The sequence below is a fragment of the Hippichthys cyanospilos genome, chromosome 3, assembly GCF_059441005.1.
Source record: "Hippichthys cyanospilos isolate Australia breed blue-spotted pipefish chromosome 3, RoL_Hcya_1.0, whole genome shotgun sequence".
NCBI lineage: Eukaryota > Metazoa > Chordata > Actinopteri > Syngnathiformes > Syngnathidae > Hippichthys > Hippichthys cyanospilos.
The window spans coordinates 16,971,426-16,991,721 of NC_142371.1; the positions used below are offsets into that span (position 1 = coordinate 16,971,426).

Genomic DNA, 20,296 nt, shown 5'->3' on the forward strand with positions numbered 1-20,296 from the left:
GAACTCGTCATCGCTGAGGCGTATTTTCAAAACGCCGGAACTCCTGAAGCGTTTGCGCTAGAAACATAACTCCAATGGCTTCCGAATGCAGAGAGGCGGGGCTTTACGTCGATACACACCGTACTAGCTAGCAGGTTTTCACGTGCAAGGGAAGAAGAAGCCGTGTTTTGTCGTAAAGAGTGACGCGGAAGAGGAGAAATGACAGGTTTTTCAAACGACTGTAACCCCGCAACTGTTTGCGCTAGCGTTGTGATCCGGATTCTGAAAGCGGAGAAGCAGATCTTTGCGTGACCAAGTACGGTGGCCGGCAGGTTCTCACGTGTGGGGGAGGGGGAAGCCGTTCGTCATAATAAAGAGTGACAGAGGAGACAGGAAATGACGCTTGTTTTTCAAATGACCGTAGCTCCCGCAGCATTTGCGCCAGCGATGCAATTCGCACGGATTCCGAAAGCAGAGAAGTGGATCTTATCGGCGAGAACGCATACTTTTCGGAAGCCGGCAGGTTCTCACGTGCGGGGGAGGGGGGAAGCCGTCGATGAAAATAAAGCTCGACAGAGGAGGCAAGAAATGACGCATGTTTTTCAAATGACCGTAACTCCTGGAGCATTTGCGCCAGCGGCGCAACTCGAACAGATCGCGAAAGCAGACAAGCGGAGTTTAGCGGCAGTAACACACACGTTACGGTAGCTGGCAGGTTCTCATGTGCGGGGGCGGGGGAAGCCGCGCGTCAAGTAAAACTCAACGGCGAGGACCAGAAATGACACGTGTTTTTCAAATCGGCCTAACTCCCGAAGCGTTTACACCGGCGGCGTCATTCAAATTGATTCCGAAAGCAGAGAAGCAAAGCATCCGTAGCGTACGTGACGCTAGCCGGAAGATTTTCACGTGTGGGGAACGGACAGGAAAAGCTTTTCCAAATGGCCGCCGCGCCTTAACGGCTGCGGCGGCGTTCATGTATTGTCAGCAGTCCAAGAGGAACTTCCATGAGAATATTTGTTGAAGTGCATAGTGTGCACGTTGCTAGCGCAAGGCCGCGGCCGCCGCGCCGCCACTTCCTGAAAGCGCCAGGCTTTTCTTGGGCCCACGTACGCGCTTGGCAAAGTTCATCTTCCGCCATTGTTATCTGTGCATGTGAGCGACCAGCAAAGTGTCCCACGTGAAGTCCAAAAGTCATGCGGCCTCTTCTCATTGTGTGCGTTTGAGAGAGGTGCGCGCGTACGCGGGGGAGGCGGGGGTTGTTATTGTTCTGGTAAACGAGAGAGTCTATAAATACTCCCAAGGCTTCCTTCTCCTCTGGCGCACCAATCAACAGTCGGCGAGGAGCTGAGCAGCTGAGCGAGGGCAATAAGCCTGAGTCAAGGCTGCGGGGGGAGGGAGCGTGTGGGGGGGGGGGGGGGGGGCAACACAGGGTGAACTGGGTGAGCGGGACTTTGGCTTGGGGGCTGAATGAAAGCTAAAATGAAAATAAATACATAAAAAAAAAAAACAGGGAGGGGGGGGGGGCGCTCGGAAGTCGGAACGCGCCACTTGGGGAAAGGGCTTTCCGACAACATTTGTGAATGTTCCACGCCAATGCTGACTCACCTTGTTTTTGTTGTACATGAAGCACTATCTTCCCACAGTGTTTTTTTTACGGCTAAAATTAAACGCAACCCACGTCGGGTGCGGGCAAAACTTTGTCGCACCAACGCGACGGTAAAACAGTAACAAATAGTTTCCTGTCTATACCTCGTGGAAGAAAAGAAGTTTCGCTCCGTGGCAGCACAACCAACAAAACAGAACACACCCGGACTGAAAAACGCATTTGATCGATTCATCGACAGCTCATCTATTATCAAGTTAACCGACAAATATTTTAATAATTGAATGCCCGTTTCGAGCTTTCATTTCCTCTGGAAATTTACTACTATGATACTTCTCCGAAATGAAACGGCATTTCGAGGTCCTAAACATGCTGGAAAAGTCATGGAATGGCACCTAATATTTGCTATTTTTCGATAATGGGCGTGGTCTATTCAGCGACACAAAGCGCGACAACTCACCGTAAGAGTAAAAGCTGCTGTAATTCAACACAGATGATCCAACTTCTCAAAATTTCACGTCTTTGATAGGTGTCCTTTCCTGAAGACATCCGTGAACTTTTTTTTCATCGTAGCGTAGCACCACCTAGCGGCAAAGAAAAGTAACATTGTTTAACGTTTTTATTGACTTTGGTGATCCCGCTGGACAATCGAAACTGCTATTTTGTCCGAAAAACCACGTCAGCAACGTTTCACGAGGTTAATGGGCGTGGCCTATAGGACACCGCAAATGACGATGATTCACAGTAAACAAACCTCCTCCGCTACTGCGTTCCTTTTTTTTTATTTGCTTCCGTTTTGCATCTGTAAGCAGCCAGCATTCTGCTTTGTTGATTTGGACGCCGGCTATGTAAAGTTGTACCGCTCACAAGCGAGTCACGTTTTGCGTGCGCTCACATGCTTGAAGTCAAGTGCAACAAGTCCACTGGCGGGTATTGCAGCAAAAAAACACGTCTAAAAATAAACGCTTTATCAGGGTGACGCAACGGTAAACAAACAAGAGTGATCCACATTTTCATTTATTCAGCAAGTCATCCAACTGCAGCACAAAGTCCACTGGTACTGAGCCAGGTGGTTTTTTGTTTTTAATGAAGTTGTAGAAACAGAAAACAGAAAATGGATTTTGGGTATATACTGGATTATAAGCCGCATGTTGCAACATCAGATATTTACGCAGAAAAAGGCTTAAAATATAACCTAATATTTCAAAGTTTGGAATTTTTGCTGTGTCATATTGTGGATGACCGAACATAACAAAGAAACTTGTTGGGAAAAAAAGACTTAAAGGAAGAACCGTATTTTGCGGACTATAAAGGCACATGCGGATACAAGCCGCGTCAGCAAAAATTGAACTGAAAATTGATTTGTGTCATGTACTGGACTACAAGCTGCATGTTGTAACATGTAACAAAATTATACATGGAATTTATTTAATTTTTGTTTTTATGAAAAAAAAAAAAACAAACTGAACAAACTTCCATGTTTACACATACTAGCAACACCTACATATTTTCATGCTCAGATTGTTGGAATACTGCACCAACACAATCATAACATGCCTTATTTCATTTACTAAGGAGAGAGTGCCGCCTAGTGATGAGGAAAATAGCAGTTGAAACTCAAATGCAATACTTGGATAGCATCTTTTTCCGTATTCTTTTGCTTACCGGGAGATTGCCCCTGGTGGCAAGTAAAAAAACTGCAGATAAGTCGCACTGGACTGTATGCTGCAGAGTTCAAGTCACTTATTAGTTACTTGGGGTTTTGGTTTATAAAAAATGATTTTTTTTTTTTTTATTTACAGGTTTTTTGGTTCCCTAGTCCAGCCATTAAAGGGTTAAAAGTCATCAATCTTACGTCAAAAGCATCTGAAGGCGAGGCGCCCCATTACGTACGTATGAGCGTTTACCGGGTAAACGCTTGCGGCTCCTGCGTTGCATTCAGAACGGCTGTTCCTCCGTGTCCAGCCATCAATCGCATCAACTATTTCAAGTCCGCTCCAACTCTGGCATTTTAATGAGCAGGCCTCATCAGGTCTTAAACCAGTTCAAGTCGGAAGAGAAATGCTCGGAATGTATCTAATACTGACTGGCAGTGGTCCAAAATGCAGCTTTGAAAAAAAAAAAAAAAACCTCATCTGGAGAGCAAATCTCGATGATGTAGTGCATTCGTTAGCCTGAAAAGACAATCTTTTGAAAACGAATCTTTAAAGGGACAGCGTGTAAGATTTTGAGCAACGGTAGGTGGCATCAGCCCTATCCATACAGATGCATTTTTACATATACTGTAAATATATATATTCAAAGGCTATTTCGTTCCGACGAATCTTCATTTTGTGAGAAAACAAAACAAAACACCTTAACAGCTATTCAATGCTGCAGATTTGGCAGACGGGAACGTTACATGTTCCTATACGCTTCCCTGTAGCAAAATAAAAGCTTTCTTGCAACATTTAGTTCTTGGATCCAAGCCTTTTGTCAACTACAAGTCCCACAATGCATAGCAAGAACTTTCCATTTTGGGGGTCAGGCTAAGACGCTCAACGAAGTCATTGAATCACAAGTTCTCCGCTAGCACCCCTGGTGGTTTGGGAGTCTATTGCGCCTCGTTCGCGATTTGCGGTTGAAAGGATGCATGCAAAAATCAGAGGAAATGCATGATAAATCATTTGGTCTTCAATATGCCCAAAATTGACAGTTGTTCCAATTTTGAATGGCAGTAAATGAGATTGACATGGGCTCAATTTGACATCTGCAGGGTGTACCTCTCCACCTCCCGTTTGCAAACATTTAGAAGAACAAGTCCACGTTTTGACAATCTATTCAATATTTTAGCATCCCGGGTGTTTTTTTTTTGGGATAGCTTTCCTTTGATATCGCACATAAAAAAAGCCCGGGTTGGGTCAAAATTTCCCCCGCGGTTGAACCAATCAGGGTGGAGGAGATTAGCGATCATCGCAGTCAAGTAATAGGCATCTCCATCCGTCCATCCCTCCCTGAAAAGGTCCCGCTTTGGGCTGTTCTTGTCTGTTCTTGTATCCAAACTGCCACTCGTATTCAAAGTGGTTGAAAACCGCCCCCGTCCCTCCCCGTTGACTTTGAGGTGGAAATTCCCTCTTGCAACTGTTCTGCGGTTGTCGGTTAAAGCGCTATTGCAAGATTCTGGACCGCTTCCAACAGCACTGTGTCCAGATCCAAAATAATGGCTATAAAAAACAAAACAAAAAAACAAACACACATTCAGCAGAGGTTTCTTTGGAAGGAGGCCATTGGCAGCCTTCACACACAAACTCTTTCTGCGTGCGCGCTGGTGCGAAAGGTGTGAAAACGTCCCTCTTAAATCTTTTGCAATCCCTCTCGTCGGTTTTCTGTAAGCGACGGCGCTTCAAAGTTGCACTCTGAGACGGCCCCCTATTTCTGGTCCATCCTCCATTTTCCGCTTTGTTAATAGATAGGCTGCGAAAGTCCATTTTAAGAAAGTAAAAAAGGCATACCGTGAGGAATATATTCTTAGCCTTTGTCTAAAAAGAAAGAACGATTTTTTCCTTGTATTTGCTCTGGCGCTTTTTGCCACGTGACTGAAGCGCGGCGGCGGCGCGGCCTTCAAACCTTTCCGCGGGTCGGCAAAGTAGCGCTCACGAAGGGAAGTCTGAGACGTCAGATAACCGCTAAAATAACGTTGGCCGCCGCAGCTGACAATTCCCTTTGCCCTTATCTGGATGCCGGAGGTGTGATAAGCCGGCGGCCTCGGCGGCCTCGGCGCCTCGCAGGTGTCGGCGCGCGCCTATGACGACTCCACGCGAGCTAGGCAAACGGCTCGCCTATCCGAGCCGGCCACGGTTACCGAGCGATGGCGCTCGTTGACGGTCCCGAGCGGGAAGCCTCCGTAACCGAGCGACGGCGTTCTTGGGGCGTCCTCGTCGACATCGTGGCCTCCGCTGCGCCTCCTGCCCCGGGGCCGCCGATGATGTTTCCGGCTACCTCGAGGAATGCGCGCGCGGGCGTGGGGGAGGGCGGACCGAGTGGACGCCGGAAGCGCCCGTCCCACTTGTCTAACCGGCACTCGGAGGAAAAGATGGCCACGACGAGCGCGATCATTCATTTTTCCGGGGTCCCTAATGAGGCCGGATGGATATTTAGCTCCGATCCTAAATTGTGACATGCCACATGAAGGTCTGCACGTATCGGGCTTCCGGTTCGGAGACGCGGCCGGCGCGCAAGTCGACCCGGCCAGCGCCCCATCCGTCTGGCGCAAAACACACAAAAGCCACATTCTTGACATCCAACCTCACGGCCCCGCCACCCTGGCGGGCCGGGCCCAGAACGGCGCCCATCCCCCCGCCGGCGAGGGCCAGTTTCGCGACAGCGCCGAAGCCGGTCGGGCCGTCCGGCTCGCCGGTTGTTTGGTGGAGGAAGGGCCGCGCGCGGTGGTGGAGGAGGGGTGCGAGGGAGGGGGGCGAGGGAGGGGGGCGGGGACCTTTTCTCTTCTTTCAAGCTAATTGACTCGCAGATGTCGCCCGGCTCCCACGCGCACCCGCACGTACCTGCGGCCTGTTTGGCTAGCTTGGGCACTTCAACCTAAAACAAAAATGCCATACTCTCTTAAAGCAAGTCTGGACCCTCAAAAGAAGTTTTGATTTTGCGGGGACCATTTTGGTGGACAGAAAATGCAGGAGTTGGTCCCTACCATGAAGCAAAAACTACACCACAACATAAGACAGAGAGGATGCGATCTACCTGTTGATTCCCGAAAGAGAATCGATCAAGAATTGAATCGAAAACGGAAAAGTACCCGCAGCACGTTTGTCCGGCTCAGCTGGCATCTCAGACAGCTTGGTTTATAGCCCCGCGTTTCGGGAATGTCAAGCGCAGTCGGCCCCCGAGAGCCACAATCTGGTTTACTTGGGGCCTTTTTCCAAGCAAATTTCCGGTCGGTGGCGGCAAAGGGCCAATTGATTATATTTAAACGTTTAACTGTTGAATTAAACCTGTTCTGGATTTCGGACCTCAATTCCCGATGCGGCCGGTCAACATCAACCCAACGTTAGCCAATCGGAAAGTGAAAAAATGAGAAGAGGCGGCCGCCTGTGTTGAATGTTTGCGTAACGTGTCTCGCAAGTTACTCAGCATACCAAAAGTGGCAGGAAGTTTGCAACCGCAATGTACAGGTAGTTCCAGGTAACAGTTCGCCTAGCTTTTTCAAATTCTTTTTTTAATGTACCGTAATTCCCATAATATAGGACGCGCCGGTGTATAGGATGCACACTTCATTTTAGGGTCAAATTCTGCTGTTTTCTAAGTTACTCTGTATAAGACACGATGTTAAAACAGAATAAATGTCATCTTCCTAAAGCCTTCACATTTTCTTGCGTTCATAGTCGCATGTTAAAAAGTGTTTTCCGATTCCCCACGTTGTGAGCGATCGGTGAAGCTCCTTCACAGACGCTGCATTCAAGTGCAAGTCTCCATGATCAGAGAGGCGTTATGTCAGAGATTCTGGGCCGTAAGATATGTAAGAAAGAGCTATGCCGATATGCAATATGGTGAATAACAACGGTGAAAATTGTCTCAGCCGGTCATCGGTCTATCTGTTGTGACAGTGAAACCGTGAAAATCAACAGGTGGTTGAATTACAATGGCAGACTCCTTATTGGCCTCACAGACGGTCTGATGTTCCAAAATGTGACAAAAAGTCCCACCGCTTGTAGTTCCGAGCGTCTGCAATGTCGCAAAGTTATCCGAATGTGATTGGACGTGCAAGTTGGGGGCGGAGCCTGTGCAACCTTCGACAGAAGGAGAGCGATGGCGCCACGGACTTCAAATAATCTGAAGTCTGCATTTGCGGTGGAAAATTTGCTCTTTGCCGTGCTGCCGAATCCATATCGTAACGTCGTTTTAACCAAAACCAAGCGGGTCAAACGGTCCGATACAAAGACGCTCCATCCTGGTAGCTTCATCGGCGGCATCTACGCGTGAAACAATTCTCCCAAAGCAAAAGCAAAAACGGCCAAAGCGCTGACAGCTGCGCGCGCGTCTGTCAGTGCGTTTGTGCGCTCCAACTTGACTGCTTAACAGCTGAGCCCAAATTGAAAGTCAGCGCCGAATATTTACCCAAATGACTCACAGCAGAAATCGCTTTGGACTCAGTTAGCGCTCAAGCGCTTCATTAGCAGAAAGACGATCGGGAAGTGTTGTGTGGATGGAGCTGGGGGGGGGGGAGTTGGCGGACTATGGAGGTGGGCTGCAAGCCTCAACACACACAAAAGCAAAAACGGTGCCCAACACAGCACCTTTGCTCTCCGCTCTAAAGTACAAACTGGTTCTTGCGCGCTTCACTTTAACCGACTCAAAATGGCGGGGAATCTTGACAAGGCTACGTTCACCATTTTTTCAATTGCGACCCAAGGCACTAGGGCACGGCGTTCTTTTGTAAAGCCGCTTCAGTCCGAACGGCAAGAGACCAACCGACGAATCCCCAAAAGACAGACGCGGCTTCGAGATGGAAAACATCGGGCCATCCGTCGCGATACTTCCAAAAAAACAATCACTGAGTGTGACATGACGGTGCCCTCGATGCGCGTATGGGGTTTAGCAGTCCAAAACAGGTCACGTAAAGGTCATTGGTCTTCATTCTTGCTGCGCTTTGGACATATTCACGCACGTCCGCGGCGTTGCGCACGTCCTCCGAGCTTACAGGCCATGGAAGGAAATGTTAATGATGCCTTCCTGTTTTTGAAATGCATAATAAATGTAGGCGAAACCACGACCAATTGCATCGCCGGGCTACGGAACCTTCGATACGCTGGTTTGCTAGGCCGCCGGCGTACGCGGCGGACTCCGAACCAAAGTCGGGCCGTCGCCTTTCGCCGGTCCGTCCCGCGTCGGGTTTCCGTCCTAGCCCGGGCAGCGACGGTTCAACGTCGGCCTCGGGCAGGAAGCGACAAGTTCTCCTTCCTGTCCGGGAACGCTATCTGCGTTGCGCCACCCTCGCCCCGACGTGTTGAGCAACGGCCCAGCGCTGCGGCTTCTGACGCTCGGATAAAACGCTAGCGTAAGTGGCGGCGTTGAGCCTCGCAATGTTCTACCCGTCTTCTTCCTGTTTTCGCTGTGGAGCCGCAACTATTGTCGCTGAGGCCGGGAAGCGGGAGGAGAGATACGCATGACAAAGTCTCTTTTTATGAAATTGGCAAGTGTAGTGTATGTTGCGCGGGGAGGGCGGGAGAGGGAAGGGGACGGCGAGCGAGCGAGCGAGCAGGGAGATGGGGGTGGGGACCTAAGCCATGAGGCTGGCGGCTTATCCAAGATCCACTCTGGGCTCATCCCCGGGATATTGCTGTTTCAAACCGCAAGATTCTTTCCGTAACAATCCCCGGAAATGCGGAAAAACATTTTGACCTGCTGTCTATGGACTTACTACGTATATGTGATGTATTCTCAAAATCAGACTTGTCTCTGATAACGAAATTTGGGATATGAATATATTCTGATTGGACGATACACGGAGGAAGATTCCCGCCGTGAAATTAGCCCAAAAATGCAGAAAAAACATCTCGACCTGCTTTTTTTCCCCGCTCACTACATATAAGTTATATACTCAAAATCGGGCTCGTCTCCAAAAATGAAATTTGAGATATGGATGTATTCTGATTGCACACTTAATTCCCTTTAACATAACATAGAAAACATGGAGGGAGCTCCTAAATTGACGCGAGATCCTTGGCATAACAATACCTCAGACATGCAGGAAAAACATTTTTTGACCTACTGCATACTGTATATGTGACGTATTCTCAAAATCGGGCTTGTCTCTGGAGATGAAATTTGAGATGTGAATATAGTCGGATCGCACGCTTAATTCCCTATAACACAACATATAATGCATGGGGGTAGCTCCGAAATTAACGCGAGATATTTGCCGTAACAATACCCCAGAATTGTGTTTTTTTTCACGTACTACATATGCGTGATGCTGTCCCAAAATTGGGCTTGTCTCTGAAAAACATATTATAGATATGGATTCATTCTAACGGCACACTCGATTCCCTTTACTACAAAATGGAGGAAGCTCAGAAAACGATGCTAAATGCTTGCCATAGCAAAACCCCAGAAATGTGGAAAAAAATCTCAACCTGAGATTTTGCAGCAATCCCAAAATGCACATCCCAACTCAATAAGCCAAAACAACATCAGTCTACTTCTGTAAAAAGTCATGACAAAGACAGTCACGTTTAGCCGAGCCGCGGATTCGTGTAATGATTGATAGGTTGCTTTCCCAACGCCCGCATGAAGACCAAGGTGTAATGATTGCCGATGAGCGCGGCCAGACACTCAAAGAGCAAATAAGCGCAGCAGTATATTGAGTCTATACATTTCGATCCCGCGCCGAGAAAATGAGAGTCAAACACGACCGGGAGTCGTAGCGGCTCGGACATCGTCCAGGAAAAAGAGGCGCTCTCATAACAGGCTGATGTGGTCAAAAACATTTTCTTCCATCGCTCCGGATGATTACCATATTAATGGAAGAAATAAACCCGGCAAAGATTTGTTTGACTGAACAAACAGCGTAAAGTTTCAATGGCGACCGCGATTAATATCGGAGTCAAACGGGATACCGTTACGTGTTTGCTAACTGGTGCACGCTTGATTGAATCAGCTGGAGACATCAGAACTTTTACCTGATCCTCTCCATATAAGTAATATTCCTGTGTCTGAACAAGGATGGGCTCGGACGTTGGTTCAGTCCGCTCGCTTCTTTTATTGTAAATAACCTCAGCTAACACGAGCCGCCGTTAGCTGCGACAGGCGCCGGCTGCTGATAGCCGAGCGGCGTCCGCTTTCTAGTCCGTCCCGTTATGGTCATTTTTGTAAGTAAGAATACGGCCGATGTAAAAATGCGCCAAAGTGCGCCAAAACTTGTCTTACGTGGCTTTAAAAAAAATATATAATCTTTAAGGTATTTTGGGGAAATGAAGCTATTCAAAATTGTGAGGGCAGCAGACACACGCCTCATGCGCGATTGATAAGCGGCGAGGGCCAGATAAGACTTTGGGCCGCGCAGTCAGGGAGCACGCCCCGCCCGCCCGCCCGCCCGCCCGCCCGCCCCGCCGTCAAGCCCCCTCCTCCACCCGGTGGCCTCTTATCTGCAGTCTGTTTTGACCTCCACCCTGTTGCAGGGGAGGGGGCCGGGGTTATTGCTAACGGCATGGGACCGGGGTATACGAGACAATACTGTTGAAGACGCTTCCCAGAGCTTTCCACTTGGAGCCGAGCGCTATTGCATAACGGAGCCTCTAAATTTAGGCGTCCTCAAGACGCAAAAAAAAACAAATTGTCTGCTGCTGGTGGCTTACATGTTGGGCGCTTGGCTGGTGAACGGCGCGCTTTGTCAAATGTGATCGCCCGGGGTCATATTTTTTAGTGCGCCTCCGTAACAGCAAATGACACCGCACTTCAAGCCGCGTTTGTACTCTTCAGCGGGCGGGTAGAGCAAAAACCTGGACGGGAAAGGACGGAAGACGCTTTGAACGGAAAACCAAGGCGCGGCGGCAAACGTGGGCGGCGGCGCCTTGTTTATTTTCGCCGCTACGGTATTCTCGCGAATCGTACGCTCCCTTTCAAGGACTTTTTCTTGCTTCCACTTTTCCAAGATGGTACACAAAAGGCAAGCTACTGTTCTTGTGTAGACCAAGGACAAAAGCCGCAGTGTTTGGCGCGCCGTTACACCGTTGGGATTTGTTTACGCGTTGTGTGGATTTGACCGGCGTCTTTATTCAATCCTGCAAGCATCTGTGAAAATAGCCATACTCGGTCTAATGGGCCTCCGAGCCATCGGTGTCCGGCTCCAGTCCCGCACGTTTTCTGCTTTTCTCACCTCCAACACACCTGATTCAAATGATTAGCAAACTCTGCGAGAGCTTGAAAACGATCTTCATCATTTGGATCAGACGCGTTTGAGAGAGAAGTTTCAAAAACATTCGGGAGACCGACCTGCCCTCCGGGACCGGAGTTTGACACCTGCGCGCTACGCTGATATAAACTGCGTACGGAAACTGAGCCTTGATAAGTTTTTACACATTAAAGAATGACACTATTTAGGTTACATAACAGTTAAAAAAAAAAAACTCCCATGCTCAGTATGTTTCACAAAACTCTTCATTTCATTTTTATAAAATTCTTTACTAAATTTCGCAAGCAGCTGCGAAAATACTCGGACTAATGGCCCTCTGCGCACATGAAACTAGTTTTTACACAAAAAAGAATGACAATAATTTGGTGGGATTAGGTTAAATTAAAATCAATTCCATTTTAAAAGTTAAAGATCATTTCTTTACAAAGTTGAGCTAGTTTACTTAACCCCTTTTGAGGACCAAAACCAGCCCACGGGCCTAATGTCTGACACACCTGGTGTCCCAATTCTTGGAGGTGTTCTGTTGCCCCGCCCCTTTGGTGTCCTCCGTCCAAAACGACTGAGTTTACATCCGCGAGCGCTCGGCCAAAGCATATTACCCACAATTCCTTGCGGATTGGACCAAACAGTCAGTTCCTACGCCCCAAAAAATGCCTTTGAGTTAAGGTAAAGTGATTCAGTATTTTATTTTCTATATTTATATGCATTTTAAAGTAGCCTCGATGGTGACTGGAATATTTTTTTTATGAATAACCCAAATTATTTGATGGACCCCTGCCGTCAGGCCACGGACCCCGCGGGGGTGGATTTGTCATCTGAGACATACGGTCATCGCGGCCGAAAACGCAAGCTGAGGCCGTCAGGCGGCCAGTTGGTCGCTAAAAAGTAGTCATTGCGACAGAACACGCTATTGAAATGGAGAAGGGTGTTTTTGTTCTCCGCGTGGGAAACGAAAGCGCCGGTCAGGGCAAATATCCCAGCCAATCAATCCACAGGCGTGCTTTTGAACGCGACGTTTCTGCCGTGGATGCCGTCCGATTTCCTCCGGATGCTTTCCCTCCTTGAGGCCTTTTGTTTTCTTACGGCGCGGCGTGAAGGTGTGACGTCAAGCAGATGTCGCCCGCCCAGCAGCCGCAGACGGTCAAGTGCTCCGCCGGAATCAATATAGCCATTATTACCCGATTGACGGCGTTTAAGCGTGCGCGTTACAATAAAATATGCCAATGATCCACCAGGGGCTGGCTTTATGCGCCTCTCGATTATGGCGGACGTCGGATGCTTCAAAGTGTTAAGCCGATAAGTCGTCCGCGGGGGAAGTAAGAGCGACATGTCGCTGTCCGCTGCCTCCTTGAGTACAAATAATGGCTATGGTAGAAAGCCTGAAAAAATGATAAGTGTCTCTGCAAGTCCCCCTGATGTTGACCTTCTAAACAGACAATCTCAAGGCGAAATCATTTGCTTGGCTAAAGAATGCCCCAAGTAAAATGATCGGCATATTTGTAGGCAGTTCTGTAATGCAGTTTTTTTTACCGTAAAGTATTTCTCTTTGTACAAGTCGGCCTTGTGGACGAGTCGACACGCCCCCTTTATTTAGACAAAAGTATAAGTCTACCCCTGAATTTAGCAGTTACACATGAAACACATGGTGTGTTTTAATTGGATGTCAAATTTAGCTCATGTCGGCCTCATTTACTGCCATCGAAAATCTGAAATATTTCGAATTTGGACATATTCAAAACCCCATGTTTTATCATACAGTTCCCCCGGTTTTTGCATTCATCCTTCAAACGGCAACTCGCAAACAGGACGCAGTAGAAACGTTTGTGTCGGGACCCCAAAACCACCGGAGGGGCGAGTGGACAATTTATGACATTTGCAAGCCTTTCAACGGCTTCATTGAGTGGCTTAGCCTGACTCCCACAGTGCAAAGTTCAAGTGCAATGTATTCACAAGAGCTTAATAACCAGGTCGCTTTTAGTACTAGCTTGAGTTGCAGATTTTGGACGAGGCAGCTGCGCGATACGTTATTTTTTGCGAAACTACTGTGAACTAAATTACAGAAAACGGTCACTATCCGCCACAAAAATAATAAAGCCCATTTTGCTGTGCATTATGAGTTGACTTTTAAGCCGCTTTGCCTCCCTCTGACCTAAAAAAAAAAAAGACCACTCAATAAGCATGCGAAAAATAGCTCACGGTAAAACCGGGCTAACGTTGGACACTAACTGTTCCATGAACAAAGTGCGTGTGTGTAACTATACATAAGTATGGATAGGGCTACTTAATACTGTATTTGATTTCACAGTCACCTCAGATAGAAACTATAAGAACAATGTGGCTTGCAATAAAAATGAGTTTGACATTCCTGCTTTAATATTTCTTTCTTTTTTTTTGGGGGGGGGGGGGGGGGGGTCCTTTGTTGGTGTAACACATTTACTATGGCGAGCGAAGGAACGCCACTTCTAGTGAAGTTTGCTAAATGAGAACGGGCAGCGCACCAGCCATTTCCAAAGTTCCAGCTGGCTCGGCGCCCACATTTTCAGCACAAGATGAAGTAGCTTCGCGCCTCCGTGCGCATTTTAGACGGCTGTGAAGTTCATCTAAAATAAATAACTAAAAAATGCCCGGGCTACTTTGCCAATCTCTGCCAAGCGGATGGCAACCAAATAAGTTGAAGATCACCTGGTCGCATCGCTTTACAAAGTAAAAGTGATGTGTTGGAAGGCATTTGAAAGTCGTCGTACTTTAGCACTTGGCTGCATCCGCGCTGTTTTTCTCACAAATGCGATAAGAGCTTTCTTTTTTTGGGGGGGGGGGGTTGTCCGTTATTTTCCAACATGCACTTGTGTGTCAGTTGCGAATCGGGGGTGAGGCGCCACGAGCAGGCCTCCTGCGGAGATTTCCTGCTGATGCGGGGATCAGGCATGCACACTTCCTTTCACACACAAATACCTTCAGCCAGGCCGACACACAAGCCCCCCACTCCCACCCCCACCCCCCCAAGTGCCTTTTGACTGGTGTGACGCCTCGCCTGCAGAAACAGTCATAGCCGTCTAGAATTACTGTCAACGTTGAGATTTATTGGCAAAAAAAAAACAAAAAAAAACTGTTACGCATCTGAAGGAAAACGCCCGAGACAGACTTTGGCTTTGAACAGTCAAACGGTTTCATGGCACCGCAAAATTAGGCACGCCCTCAGAACGGAGAAGACTGGCACCCGAATGACTCTGTCAATGCAGTTCTCATGTTGTCGTCGTTTGACTAGAACTTGATGGCTTTCATTTGCCTTCACGACATCAGTATTACAACACTGCCTTACGTTGTTTCAAGACTTTCTCTAGATTGGCTCCAACTACCAGAGACAAGTTCGTATACCGTATTTTCCGCACTATAAGGCGCACATAAAAGCCTTCCATTTTAGCTAATGTTACTGTAGATGTACAAGCCGGTCCTCGCCCCCGAGATGATTTTGTAAAGTGTAAAAAGTGAACTGATTCTTTATTAATAAAGGAAAAACTTAGTTATGTTCATAGTTTTGATTTCAGACCCTATTATAAAAACAAAACAACATTGAAGTTGTTTTTTTAAAGTTCTATAAATATATACCATGATTTTATTGGTTCGGGCCTAATGCAGCCCCAGCCACTACAGCTTCTATTTTATGCACCTCATAATGCAGTGCGCTTTATATATGCAAACAGTTTTAAACTAGGCCATTCGTTGAAGGTGCGCCATGAAATCCAGCGCGTTTTATAGTGTGGACAATACAGTACGCAAACTTAAAAAGACATTTTCACTTTTAAAATAGCCTGGTGTCACGCAAATGACCTAGTTTCAAACAGGTGTTACTAAAGAACAGGATAAGTAATTCTTCAATTTATGGAACGGAATCCAGTCTTTCATATGATACCGGCAACAGAAGATTCCGTAGGCCTTGAAAGATGCATGAAAATGCTGGAAACGGGCCGGCACTCTCGGGGTGGCCTTTGCAAATACTGAGCGAGTACTGAGCAACTTCCGCCGCCCGTGTTTTGCCGCCTTTGCGGGCCCGGTATCGGATGTCATTCGCTCGCGCAGGTGTGCAGGACGATGAGTGAATAAGAGAAGTGGAACCGGAAGGTTACAACGTGTCGAGAAAGGACAGTAAAAACCGTCGAGCGGCTCAGTCGAGGAGTAAGTCATGGTCTCCTTGTGACTCATATTTTTGTCCCCGGTGAGGTACAGTCATAACCGAGGGCGGGCGGGCGGGAGGGAGGGAGGGCGGGCTTTGAAAAACAAAAAAACCTGCGGTGATCACAATCAATGAGCTTCGAGCCCTAAACATGTTTTGCTCCTCATTGATTGGTTCAAATTTGCTTGCGTGTAATCCAATCGCCTTAATAACATTGTTTCAGCCCCCCCGCCCCCGACTTGGAGTCGCTTCCCCTCAGTGTCGATTCCCCGGGAAACAAATCCATAAACGCATTTATCGACGGCGCGCTTGTTTGCGTTGGCCGACCTTTAACGCGACTCTCGGTGATTGGATGGCGTGTCGGCGCATGCGACTGACAGTTATTGCTGTCCGCAGGATTTCGCCAGTCGAGTCACATCGCCGCCCGCGCTGGATACACTTCTTAGCGGCGGGCACCGCATGACCTTTACAGGCTTTTATTATATTGCATTTACACGCCATAAAACCGTCGGCTGTGGCTGGCGGAGTGGAATTCTGCGCAGAGGTGGGCTAATTGAAAGACGGAAGCTCGTGGGATCTACTGGTTGATGAGACGTATAGGACGTGGCTCAAAGACGCCCCGTTTCCTCTCAAGTCAAATTTGTGCCTCGGAAGTGGTAAATTTAAAAAAAAAAAAAGCATGAAAATTGATCCCTGCCATTCAGAACATGGTGCCTACCAAATCAAAATCCAGATCGGAAGGGCCCACCTAGCTTGCGAGGTCAAGGTGTCGCAGTAGCTAGCGCCTATGATCGCCGTAAGAAAGTTATTCATTGTTCCGTTATTTTACTATTTATGATGAGAAAATGACGGTAGAGGTGGAGGGTGGGGTGTGGTCTATTTATACTACTTTTTTATTTATTTATTTATTTTTTGACGTACGTCGAAGCAGAAAATATTGGAAAAATATTCCTGAAAATCAGCAAAAATGTCAATGAGCTTTCCAAACTAAGTCAAAGCCAAAATTGTGAATGTCTTATTTTGGGAAAACAAACGTAATCAGTGTGCTTTCATCAAGGACGACACAAATCAGAGAATATTCACTGTTTAGCAAAGGATTTAAATCACAAGTGTCAAACAATATAGGTCTGAGCACGGAGCCTTGAGGGGCCCCGTGCATTATCTTTTCCTGGTCTGATTTTTCATCATTAAAATGCATATACTGTTTTCATAAACAATATAGATCCGGGCGCGGAGCCTTGAGGGACCCCGTGCGTCATCTTTTCCTGGTCTGAGTTTTCATTATTAAAATGTATCGACTGTTTTCTGTCATCGAGGTAAGTTTTTCATCCATTTATGTGCCAATCCCCTCGCTTGTGCCTTACTCCACGTTTGACGCATCTCTTCAACGTAAACGCAAGCAGATCAGATCCATACGCCACTTGAAACGTACATGGAAACGGGACCCAAAAATAATCGGCAATATCGGGCTCAAATTGGATTGGGGCCCTCGGAACTGCGGGCGAAATCCAGCAACGCGGTGGTGTATATTGCCTCCCGCGAGGGTTAATATGAAGTACGGTCCCCAAGACCCTCGCTGGACGGAGCTTCAGTAGATGAGCATAATACGAGCGTAAATCCCCTCAACCTCCGGGGGATTGTTAGGTTCTGTTTTTATTGAACGTGTCGGCGAGGAGGGTGTAATTTGTGGCGCGCGATTCGCCCGGATATAAATCCCGCTCGGACACCGGAGCCGCCCGGAGACACGTCGTCTACTGGCCGTCTCGCTTTGATCGTGAAACGACGACGGCCGGCCGGCCGGCCGGGCCGAGAACCGACACTCGCGAGCGGACGGGAAGCCGACGTCATGGGACGCAGATCATCAAGACGGGCGTGGAAATTTGCGGTTGACGTTCAGGATATCGATTGGCGTCAAATGATTACAATACCTGAGCGTTCCGGGGTCATCCCGTACCAAACGGCGTTTGGTTATTTTCGTAAAGGGGGGCCGTCATTCGCAAGGTTTGGCTCGGAAGTTGTTTTGATTTCATTTTCTTATCCGGGTTTCATCAGTGTTTTTGTTTTGCGATCCCTCTTGAGCGACTTTGGCTCCGAGGCTCCTTCTTCGCCTTCGACTAGCTGCAGCGTAATAAAAACGTAGCCCCAGAGCGGAACGTTATTAAGATGCAAACATTATCTCTACCTCTGCTTTTGCATAATGATGCATCTTCTTCACCACGCTGTGCCTCTTTAAATGCAATACAACAAGACTACTGCGGATAATCCAAATCAGAGGTAAATGATGGGTTTAGTCAGTTTCACTACTAGTCACGGATAGTTAACGACAGACGAACGAAACTCCGTATTTTGCCGTCGATATATGCATGTGAAACAATAGACGCCATAATTACCCAAATATAAAACGCGCACAAAACGGGCATGAACTTTTAAATGAATGGCAAAATATTGTTTACATTTCACAGTATATTAGCAATAGCGTTTGCTTAAGTCCAGGCTTAAACGAGAAAAAAAAATGCTTAAATTAATGTCAGGTTCAGGCAACTCGGAACATTTAATAAACGACAAATCAGAAGGAAGTCAACAAACTCTACTCGCGAGGAGGGCAGGCAAAGTGCGCGTTTGCAGATCTTCTACCGTTCTGGTGAAACATTTGTCACTCCCTCTTTTCTTCGTGAATGTTGGCCCTAGTTACAAAAGCTGCCCCGATAGGTTAGGTCAGACATTACGGCAGCAAAGTTTCCATCCGTTTTTGATAGTGGGGGATGAAGGTGCAAGTCCATACATTATCAGTCAATGCAATCACTGCCATCTTTTTTCCCCGGGAACATGGCGACACACCCCCATACTGTTCCGTCCTGTCATGAGGTCATCACGCCTGTGATTCATTACAGCTGCAGGAGACACGACGACTCCACAGAAAATATCCACGTCTACCGATTTACATGTTGCAGAAACAAATATGGGATAACCTATAAACCGTTGTTATAACAGCTACATTTGGAGGCATTTACCCAGAAGAAAATCCGACTCGTTTTTGCACTCTTACAACCATTAGGAATCAGGTTTTCTTTTCAAAAAAAAATAGCAATCTTACCCTATTGGCAGATTTTTTTGGCTTTAAATGAAGAAATAAATGCGCAGCTACGCAAGCAACCAACTACAAAAGTTTGAATATGACAGACAGGATTTGTCCCTGGTAGGATTCTTGCTTGTTAAGCTCTCTACTGCTCCAGGGCGTTGAGCGTGTTTTGTATAATGTGGGCTTTAATAAAAGAATACATTCAATATGAATGTCAATTTTCCATTTAACCTCCACCGCTCTCCCGAAGACGCTCTATTGAGCGATGGGGCGTCAGGCCCCCCCCTCCCCCCCTTTTTTTAAAGCATCAAGCCATTAGAAGCAAGAGTCCTCGGAGATCAGGAGCATACTTACAAGACAAAGTGCCCCCTCTCTTAAGAAAAGACCGGCGATTAGCAATATTAAAGCCGGCAGGCCGCAAATTTATGAGACCACACTGCAAAAAGTTCCGGACCAAAAACAAGAAAAAAAAAAAAAAAAAACATACAAATTTGGCCGTTTTTCTGCCAATGATGGAAGAATGTTTTCTTGCCTCATTTTAGACTTTCCTAGTGGCGCAAAAAAAAATATTCCAGAGGAATTCCTTAAAAAGAAGTCTAAGCATTTTTTTTCCCTCGTTTGAGCCTCGACTTGGTCAAATGGTGCTAATAAGCCATAAAATGTAAGCAATATTTTCTCATTAATTTCAAAATTCAGGCCAGCCTTGCTAGATTCACACAAACTTCACCTGGATGCATTTTCTAAAATTATTCAATAATGATAATATTTATCCCCAAAAAATTAAATTACATTGATTGAAATTAATCAATTATATTTTTGTCTTAAAATTACCCGCATGCAAAACTGTAATTTTAAAGTAACCCCCAAAAAAATAAAAAATAAGCAATATTTTTTCAATTTAAAAAATTCAGGCGAGTTTTGTTAGATTTAAGCAAACGTCGCCTACATGTATCTTCTAAAGTTAATTAATAGCGATGATATTTTTCTTCAAGCTACAGCCCTGCAAAACTATCATTTTAAAACAATCCAAAAAGTCTCTCTAATGACTATAGATTAAAACTCAACATCTGGAGATCAAAATACACAGCGGCATCCCCTGAACAACTCAAAAAGCCCATCTGGGGAAAATAAGAAACCTGCAGTGGGGAGCGCAGGTGGGAGGAGCCAGTTTCCAAAAAGAAAAATGTCTTTAAATGATCACGTTTTTTCTTCAGATTTTGCTTTCCTTTGTTAAAATTGACAAAGCGCCTCCTTCCTCTCTTCGGACAAGACGAGCGATTGTCAATATTAAAGCGGCGAGGTAGGAAATTTACGAGGAGCCGGCCCTTGCCGCCGCGGCTTCTGGGGACTTCGGGGGCTCGGAGTAGGGAATGCTCGTAAATAACCCCTGTTATTTTCTCTGTGTGTTTTGGGGGAAGGTCAGTCGGCCGGAGGCATCGATCAGCCGTCGACGTGTGTGTGTGAGAGAGAGAGAGAGAGAGAGCACGCGGGGGAGTGTGCGATTCTGCCCAAATGCTCTATTGTCTCACCAGAGCGCATCGTCCGATATTTTCTGCTTCA

The 20,296-nt window shown here is 46.9% G+C and overlaps 1 protein-coding gene across 3 annotated transcripts in view; it reads right to left on the reverse strand.

Moving 5' to 3' along the window:
- cited4b (Cbp/p300 interacting transactivator with ED-rich tail 4b) overlaps window positions 1–20,296 on the reverse strand; it is a 67,756-nt gene that overhangs the window by 11,142 nt on the left and 36,318 nt on the right. For all 3 annotated transcript variants that reach the window (XR_015865046.1, XM_088410220.1, XM_088410219.1), the window contains exon 4: window positions 2,043–2,166. The gene's annotated coding sequence lies outside the window, so the exon portion shown is untranslated. The remainder of the gene's footprint in view (window positions 1–2,042; window positions 2,167–20,296) is intronic.